Below are 10,532 nucleotides of genomic sequence, written 5' to 3' on the forward strand. Positions count from 1 at the left end.
ACATGCAATGAACGGGAGTAACAGTTCCAGTATTAATGAAACCTAAAATATAGCTAATGGACACAGGTGTATGATAACGCCCATCTGCGACGATATGAGTTTTAAAAGACTTTACTTTTAAATAATTTAGAGAGTTTTAAAGTAAAGACACGAAATCTGTTTATTTACTTACTCACGCTATAGCCTTATATTCTTTATTCAATGATAACAGGAATTAGAACAAATCAAAGATTGTATTATTTAAAATACAGTTTAATAAAAAATAGGTACTTGTACAGTTTAATAAAGACATTAAAAAATGAAAATATCGAAAAACATCCGTTTTGAACTGAAGATCTCCGAAAAACAAAATCATTTAATTTGATCGAGTATTTTTTTTATTTTTATTATTATTTTTTTTTACAGCGGAAAAAACACATTTTTATGAGAGCGCGTTGGAGTCAGCCATTATGGAAATTTGTAACACACTACGGTGGGGGGAACTCAATGTAAAGCACCGAAACTCCCTCACCATCTTTGTTACTAGCCTTTCCTCCTAAAAATCAAACCTTTTGCTCGGTATCATAACATATGTTTTTTTTCGCTGTTAAAAAAACAAACAAAAAAAAGCTACTCGATGAAATTAAGTGATTTTTTTAGAACTTTGTTCCATAGCGAATACGTACAATATAACCTTTTTCGGTATTTTCATTTTTAAATGTCTTTATTAAACTGTAGAAGTACCTAAAATTAAACCAAGTTTCACAAACTATTTGTAGGAAACAAATTCACAAACGATGAAGTTGGTTACCAATGCCTTTTTCCTGGAACGCGAAGATCTGTCTAACTTTCGTATGGCAGATAATCTGACGATGATTGTTAACATTCTTTCAAGGATTACTAGGATTTCAATGGCGAAATAAATTGCCGTTTATTTAAATTAGAGTTGTGTCCCGTAAAATGTGAACCCGTTAATCAGTTGATCAGTGTCTCAATCTATCGTCATTCCAAGAGAAGGATGGATTAAAATGAGTCAATGAACTTCTATTATGAGAATTTGTGCAGTTTCCGCATAGTCAATTGTGCAAACTAAGGAAAACGGACGATTTTACGGTTTTATTCATAATCACCACTGTCTCCATTGTAAATTTTACCAAATTTACCGAATTGACTCTTAACTGAAGTGTAATTCTCGTAATTGAAGTTTCTAATTATAAACATACTAGCAGTTCAGCCCGGCGTTGCCCGGGTGTTTGGAGGTGATTGCTGAGCAAAAAACAAATAAATAAAAAGAGCGGTCAATTTTTTTAACTTTGACCCTATTATTACCCCTTGACATTTACTTTTTTGGGACTCAAATCATGCTATTAAGTTAGATCCATGCCCAAGTAACTATATCTAAAATTTCAAGTGTTTAGACCAAAAATTGTCGGGAGAGTTTGGTAGAGTTCTCAAAGGTCAAAGAGTTGAACTTCTTAACAGCCGAATATCTGGCAGAAAACGGATTGCAAAGATTTCCCAAATCTCAGTACCCTGTACATCAAAATTCGAGTCTGTGGACTTAAAATTGACAGAATTATTCCGTAGGGAAATGTACACACACAGACACACAGACACACAGCCACGTTCACTTTTATAGATATACTGGCATTTCAGTCCGGCGTTGCCCGGGTGTTTGGATAGGTGTGCTGAGCAAAAAAACGTGGTAGTAGAAAGGAACCGCAAGGGACGAAAAGTACAGGAAAAAAAAAACCCTGACGTTTTTGTCGTTACGACCACAGCCAAACCGGAAGTTACGTAGGTTTTAATTAAGGCTAGAAGATAGAAAGGAGAGGAGTACTTTAAAAAATATCGGCCGAAAAAGCGACCTCCACCCTGTAGAAAAGTGCCAAGTTGAAGGTGAAGATATTGATGTTTTTAGCCAAATTTTTTATACTTGTCGTCTGAAAGTGCGAAATTCAAAACGATACTGATCTTGTAAATATGCGTCGCCTCCGTCGAAAGTTTTAGGCAGACATGCAAACATACATACATACATACATTTATATGCTGGTAATTAAAAATTTTCGAGTGTATGTTGAGTAAAAAAGGTAAATTTTTTAAAATTTGACCCCTATTATGACCCCTTAAAATTATTGTTTAGGGCTGAACTCGTGTTATTAAGTTAGATTCATGTCCAAGGAGTCTATATCTAAAATTTCAAGTGTTTACATCCAAAATTGTCGGAGGAGTTTGGTAAAGTTCTTAAAGGTCAAATCGTTAAACTTTGACCCCTTAATCGCAAACTTTTTGCCCGAAAACCGATCGCATCAAATCTTAGTAACCTGTATATCAAATTTAGAGCCTGTAGTCTTAAAATTGACAGAGTTATTGCGTAGGTAAATGTGCACAGACACACACGCACACACATACAGACATTTTCACGTTTATAGATATGCTAGCATTTTAGCCCGGCGTTGCCCGGGTGTTTTGATATGTCTGCTGACCAAGAAAAAAAAATGTGATAGTAGGAAGGCAGACCCGAAACCGTACCGCGAAGGACGAAAAGAACGTGGTAAAAACCTCACGTCTATGCTGTTACGACCACCGCAAAACCGAAAGGGGCATTTTAAAAAATTAAGGCTAGACGATCTAAAGGAGAGTTTAACTTAAAAAATATAGGCCAAAAAAGTTAACTGCCCCCCTGTAGAAAAGTACCTAGTTGAAGGAGAAATATAAATGTTTTTAGCCAATTTTTCGATATTTGTCATATGAAAGGTCGACCTTCAAAACGATACTTATCTTGGGAAAATCCGTCGCCTCTATCAAAAGTTTTAGCCAGACATGCAAATATATATACATACATGCATTTATATATTGGAAGCTAAAAATTTTCGACCCAAACTGATGAAAAAGCTTGCACTATCTCTGAGTACCCTTTATGTAAAATTTAAAATATTTAGACCAGAAATTGGCTGAGTAATTTGGAAGAGACCGCAGAGGTCAATTTTTATTTAAATTTTACCCCTATTATAAACGCTTAATTTTTTGTTTTGGGCTCAAATCAAGTTATTAAGTTAGATCCATGCCCAAGGAACCTATATCTAAAATCTCAAGTTTAAGACCCAAAATTTTCGGCGGAGTTTGGTAGAGTTCTCAAAGGTCAAATCGTTGAACTTTGACCCCTTAATCGCTAAATTTCTGGTCAAAAACCGATCACATCGATTTTCCCAAATCTCAGTAACCTGTATATCAAATTTCGAGTCTGTAGACCCCAAATTGACAATGTTTTCCGTAGGGAAATGTACACAGACACAGACCCCCCCACACACACACGGACACGTTCACTTTTATAGATATATAGATAGACTAGCATTACGCCCGGCGTTGCTCGGCGTTGCCCGGGTGTGTTGATGTGTATGTTTAGCTCAAAAAAAGAAAAAAAAACTCACAATTTTTTTTAAAATTTGACCTCGATTATGATCCCTTAGTATTTATTGTTTTAGGCTTAAATCAAGTTATTAAGTTAGATCCATATCCAAGGAACCTATATCTAAAATTTCAAGTGTTTAGACCCAAAATAGTCAGAGCAGTTTGGTAGAGTTCTCAAAGATCAAATCGTTGAACTTTGACTCCTTAACAGCGACATTTCTGGCGAAAACCGATCCCGAAGAGTTTCTCAAATCTCCGTACCCTGTATATCAAATTTCGAGTCTGTAGACTGAAAATTGACAGAGTTATTGTGGAGGAAAATGTACACTGACACACAGATACGTTCATATTTATTGATATACATATATATATATATATATATATATATATATATATATATAGAGAGAGAGAGAGAGAGAGAGAGATAGATAGATAGATGAAACAAAATATATACGCATACATAAATATATATGGAAACAATTTTGTGTTTCTTGTAAATCTTTTACGCAAATATTATGCAAGGATAAATTATGTAGAATATCTGCATGAATATAAATACATGTAATATTTTACTAAAGATGGACACTCCATTAGAACACCGAAAAAAACTAATAGGGACTTAATTAAAATGAATGTTTAAAAGAATATGCAGAATAGCTGGATCTTTTGCTAGTAAATGCAATTCCACAAGCCATATATAAGAAAATTGTATTTTCTTTTTAAATAAATAGAAAGAAGGGTTTTTAATATGAATAGCAATACACGCGAAAGTAAAACGGATGTATAGGAGTATAGATAGATAGATAGACTAGCAGTTCCGCCCGGCTTTGCTCGGACCCTTTGTACCGTTCATGTGCGTATGCATATATTAAAAATTGTGAATATGTAAAGTAATGCCTTTCTCTATAATGGTCCTCCTTAACTACCATAGAGAAAAGACAGACTGGCATTTACTCTTTTATAGATAGAGAGATAGATAGATAGATTGGATGCAATATATAGTAATGTTTTAAAAAGTATTTAAAAAAAAGACTAATGTGCCACCACAAAGAATCGAAACCAAAACGTCTAGCTCACGATTTATTTTGCCTCTGCTGTTAATGTCTGGGCTATGAAAACATGTTTTCTTCACTGCTAAAAATTCAAACATGAACTAATAGTTACTATGTCATGCATTCGTAATGCTGGCGTTCTACCTTCACCTGGCAAATATCATTTTTTTTTAATTTTCACACTTTTGCGCCCATTGTTCCGGGCTAAAACCCAAATATAAAGTTTTTCATGGATTCAAATACCTTATATATGAAGTTTCATGTATGTAGACGAAAAACTCTTGGAGGAGTTTGGTAAGCAAAATTTTGTAAACAAAATATATACGTGCACATAAATATATATGGAAACAATTTTGTGTTTACTATAAAGTTTTTACGCAAATATTATGCAAGTATAAATCATGTAGAATAATTGCATGGATATAATTACACGTAATAGTTAACTAAAGATGATCATCCCATAAGAAACCCGATGCAACTAATAGGGAATTAATTAAAATGAATGTTTAAAAGAATATGCAGATTAGCTAGATCTTTTGCTAGTGAATGCAATTCCATAACCCATATATAAGAAAATTGTACTTTCTTTTTTCAAATAAGTAGAAAAGAAGGTTTTTAATATGAATATCAATACACACAGAAGAAAAACGAATTTATAGGAGTATAGAAGATAGATAGACTAATAGCTTTAACAAAAATATATACGTATACATAAACATATATGGAAACAATTTTGTGTTTACTATAAAGTTTTACGCAAATATTATGCAAGTATAAATCATGTAGAATACTTGCATGAATATAATTACAGGTAAAAGTAAACTAAAGATGATTATCCCATTTGAAAACCGAAGCAACCAATACTTATAGAAAAGAGGGTTATTAATATGAATATCAATACATACAAAAGAAAAACGAATTTATAGGAGTATAGATACATAAAAAAAACGATAGCGAAGATAAGTATGTTTTTGCGTAGAAAAAAAAACGCTATATGCAATAAAGTAATTTTTCTTTAATTTGGAAAAGACCTTGGATATATCATCGCAGCCGTTTATTGTTACAAACCTGACTGACAAAAGATCGCCTGGGTAATATTTTGCAAGTCCTAAAAAACTGTCTTGGTCTTGAAATTGTAAGATTTAAATGATCTACATTTTGTAAAGTCTTTCGTGAATAACTTTTACCTTCTTACACAATAATCAGACGCGCTATTCGATTTATTGCTAAGAAAAAAATAAAACTTATTATTCCTGTCTTTTTTTTTTGCTTGTTGGTTACCTCTTATAAAGCTCGAAGGCTACTCGGGAATATGGGTTAAAGAGTCAACTGTGGTCAGCGAGACAAATCTTAGTAAGCGTTAGTGATAGCAAGTAGGTATAATTTGATTATTAAAAAAAAAACTAACAAGAACTTATTTACATTTGGCTGGAAGATGACCCTGTTGTAGTCAGCTGGGAAAACTAGCGAACGGGCGATTTCTTGGAAAGAAGCTTTGTTCATGAAATCAGCTTCTAGATTTAAGTAAAATTAGGAAGTGGGGGCAATTGTTTAGAGTGGTTGTAGCTAGTCGAGTGTTGTTTGTGTGATTCTGTCAAGGGGGACCATAGATTAGAGATCAGTCGAACACCTGGCATGAACGTAACGGTAGAGCAAAGACAGGCTCTTCTGTGGCAAATAGTTGCCAGGAAGAGATAAGGGCGGCCGCTTCTCGGTTTCGTAGCCAGTTTTGAACTCTGTCAATGCAAGATAAAATGTTCCAAGCAGCTAGAAAAATTCATTTTAAAGTTGCACGATCTAGTATGAGTACAAACATGCCGTTTAATTTTGATTAGTAACCAAATAATTGAAGTTTAATAGAAGAACTCAGTATATATATATATATATATATATATATATATATATATATATATATATATATATATATATATATATATACATATATATATATATATATAATAGGAAAAAATATATAGAAAAAAAACGGGCATTTTAAAATTTAAACAGATCATCTAATATACCTATAGATACAAACTATTTCCATCCTGAGAGATAATAAAAAAACGATGTATTTAAAAAGAATGAGGCGTGGTTAAGCTTATTTGCGTTTGTGTGCGTGTGTCGCATGTGCGTGCGGGTGTGTTGCTATAGAAACCAGACGTAAAGTTTGAATATAAATGGCAATTTTCGTATATACAACGTCTTTTGGGGTAGTTTCGTATAATTTTATTATTGTAAATTCTCAGTTAGGAAAAAAATAACACTTCCCAAGGTTAACAATAAATCATTGTCTTTCATTTGATGCTGAAATTAAGAAAAGTGGAATCATAGTTTATGAGGAGTTTTGATTATTAGATTAGCCAATCAAAACTGTTCCTAGTGTCCACACACATTTTTGCTTTCATAGATATATAGATTAGAAAACTTAACTTTTCCATTACGAATGAGGACTTTGGATATTGGACTTTGGGTGAACGTATATTGGATCAGCGTAATCTTTAAAGTATAGCTTATTAATAGTGTAATTTTACTTCTGAGTAATATTTAAGAATTAATTATTGATATAATCCAGTCTTAATCATTTTTTTTTATTTTCCCTTAATATATATATATATATATATATATATATACATATATATATATATATATATATATATATTTAAGTAAAGTATATACTCTCAGGTCTTCTTGCGTTGCCCGGTCGAAAAATATTTATACATATTATATTTTAATCCATGCAGATTAGTCTAAATAAGATTTAAGATGACTTGCTATAAGAATATGCAAACATATTATAACATACTTACTTGAATTTCAAATCATTCCATCTTTAATCTTGCTATATGGAATTCGCGTGGCGAAATTAAGAATAAAATGATAGTTTAATGAAACTACGGCAGCCTGGATAAGACTATATAAGTTCATTTTATTCTATAAATTTCCATGTATTTTTAACATTTGTTTTGATGATTAAGTGAAGCATGTGTAAGTAAAGGATTTAATTCTTTTTAATAAGCGATACATATATATATATATATGTGTGTGTGTGTGTGTGTGTGTGTGTGTGTGAGTGTTGCCTAAATAACCCGAAGGTAAGCAACGATGAGGCTGGCCAGTACCAAATGGGTGACCATTTTGAGAATGCTAGGCGTCGTAGTTGTTGGAGACATCTCCTGCATCATTGAATCACGCTTGGTCGTCTAGACCTTGTTCTGCCATCAGGGCCAAGTGTTTCTGGGCGTAAGATTATGGTATATGCAAAAGACCCCCACACTTTAAATTAAGTCAAGCGCAAGTCACAGTAAAAAGGAAAAAAAGGGAGATAACCGTTTGTAAATACGAATATTTTTTTAACATTTATTTTACTTCAGTAAGTTTTAAAAGATCAAGGGGCTCCCTCCTGGAGCTAATATTAGATTCTGTTATGGTTTAAATTTATATGCGAGGTCTCTTTTCAGAATAGATACTGACTTTTTTATGGCTGCTATTTGTATTTCGTTCCAGCTTGGTCTTCCAGGGATTGCTTCTAACTATTTATGAAGATTTTTTTTTATTAAGCCAGTTGCCTGTATCAATGTGTTTATGGTCTCTAAAGTTGAGTTAATATCAAGTAACGACAAGTTGCAAAAGTTATTTTTCGATTTTTTTCTTTTGTGCTATCGATTATTCTAATCATTTTTATGTATATTACCATTATTGAGCCCACTAAAATAAAAGTATTAATTTATCTTTCAACGATTGAAAAGTAGTGTCTTTTAACATAATAAATGAAATTCACACTTCAAAACAAAAAAGATGAAAAATTAAACACATTCAAACTTCGGATTTTCAACCTTAAAGTCTGATAAGGAAACATTTAGTTTGTTTGTTTGTTTGTTTGTTTTATCTACAATACTCATCCTCCTCACAATACAATATATTTTGTATAGTTTCAGCTGATTATTTTAAACGTATTTTTAATCACAAATAAAGAAGAGGGCTTGTAGGCAAAAAAATTATATAACTATCGATTTTGAATGAAAAGTACATCAATACAAAGTTCATTTTTCACTTAATAATCTGTGAAAATTTCCGAATGATGTGACAATTGCTTGATTTTTTATATATTTTTAAAGAGAAACTCCGTCAAAAAATACTTACTTCCTGTTTCCGGGTCCTGGATATTGGCTTGAACTATATCTACTGGTGAGCCCCCAACTTGCGGGCTTTTGGGAGTGTGGAGCCACCCTTTGATTGTCATTTCTCCCAGGTTGCCTCTGACCCGGATTGGTAGTACCTGTAAGGGTCCCAACTATGGGTTAAATAGCAACCGACTTGAAAACAACAAATATATTCTATTAAAAGTTTTTTCAAAATATTTGGATTCGGCATTAAATAACCCGAAAAGGGTTGATATGCTGTAAAACAAAACCAACCAACCAACCAACCAACCGTCCTCTTTCTGTTATGACCGTGCCTAGTTGAAACGTATATATTATACAGCAGACGAAAAGAGACTAATTTTGGATGTTAATTTTCACGTTTTATACTTATCTGGCTTTGCAAACTGCTTTCTTGTGAGGCTTGCGCTTAAACTGGGACCCAACGAGTCATATATCTGATGTTACACAAGAACTAGTACTATGTGATATTCAAGACATAAATAATTAAACATAATGAACATGGTTTTAAATGATTTCAAGATGAATATATTTTTTGCAGATTTTTAACAGAAACATTTTGGCACTTTTCCATGTGGGCGTGTATAATAATTTCAAAGAATGTACACACATACATATACACATATGAACATATATGCATGTACATGCATATCTGTCTATATATATAATATATATATATATATATATATATATATATATATGCAATTATATGTATATATATAAATGCGTTTATATGTATGCATATACGTATATATATTTATATGTATCTGTTTATGGTTACACACACACACAGACAGACACACACACACACACACACACACACACATATATATATATATATATATATATATATATATATATATATATATATAACAAAAAGCGCATGTGATATACGTAAGCTCTCCGTTGTAAATATTCAGGCCTTTTGAAGTTAGGGAACAGATGTAGAGAAGCTCCGTGTACTTAGATTTTCTTAAAAAGAAACGCCACTCCAATGAATTACTGTTATCTCAATATTCAAAATGACTTCTGTTATAGTGATATGAACATATATATATATATATATATATAAATATATATACAAATATATATATATATATATATATATGTATATATGGGGGTGCGTGTATGCGTGTGTGCATATGTGTGTCGATAAAGACGAAACATATAGACATAAATATAGATAAGATACATAAAGAGATATGAGGATGATATATATTTATGTACATGTATAATGTACAAACTATTGAAGTTCAGTTTTTACCGGATGTTGATAAAATTAAATGTACGCGTAACCCCGATATATTCTAAACTATTATCTTTACCCAGTTAGGACTGAATTTACCCAGTTTGAACTGAAAGTGTTTTATTTGTATTCTTCGTGATAAATACATGGGAACGGAGAATTTATGGAAACTATTTTTTTTTCTTATGTTATAAAAATAAACTTGAATGAACCTAATAGGCATACATTAGTCAATGTGATTATAGCGTTTTTACTATAGTTTGTGGAATTTTTGTAAGTTGGATTACATAGGGGAGCGATTCATCAAAACTTGTTTACATTAGAATTGTAGACAATCACATTTTACTCAGCTCGGAAGCAAGCCAACGGAAGAGAGTTCCACAGGCGTGCAGTTCAAAGAAAGAAACTCCTATCATGGCATCTACAGTAATGTTTAGACACAGATAAAGAGTGTGGGGAACTATTGGTGGTGGTTCTGTCAAGACGAGTGTTTTTCGTGAAAGTTTGGCGAGGGGTGGCCATAGATTGAAGCTCAGACGAGCACTTGCAATGGAAATAACAATAAAGAAGAGACAGACTCGCAATGTCAATTTTGTGGGAAGGGGGTGGCAGGGAAGAAGAAAGGACATTAATAATAAATACGAAATTCACTTTTATCAAAATCTATCTATATATCTATAAAAG

Source organism: Euprymna scolopes, chromosome 2, assembly GCF_053919585.1.
Source record: "Euprymna scolopes isolate OS-2025 chromosome 2, ASM5391958v1, whole genome shotgun sequence".
In the NCBI taxonomy this organism is placed as follows: domain Eukaryota; kingdom Metazoa; phylum Mollusca; class Cephalopoda; order Sepiida; family Sepiolidae; genus Euprymna; species Euprymna scolopes.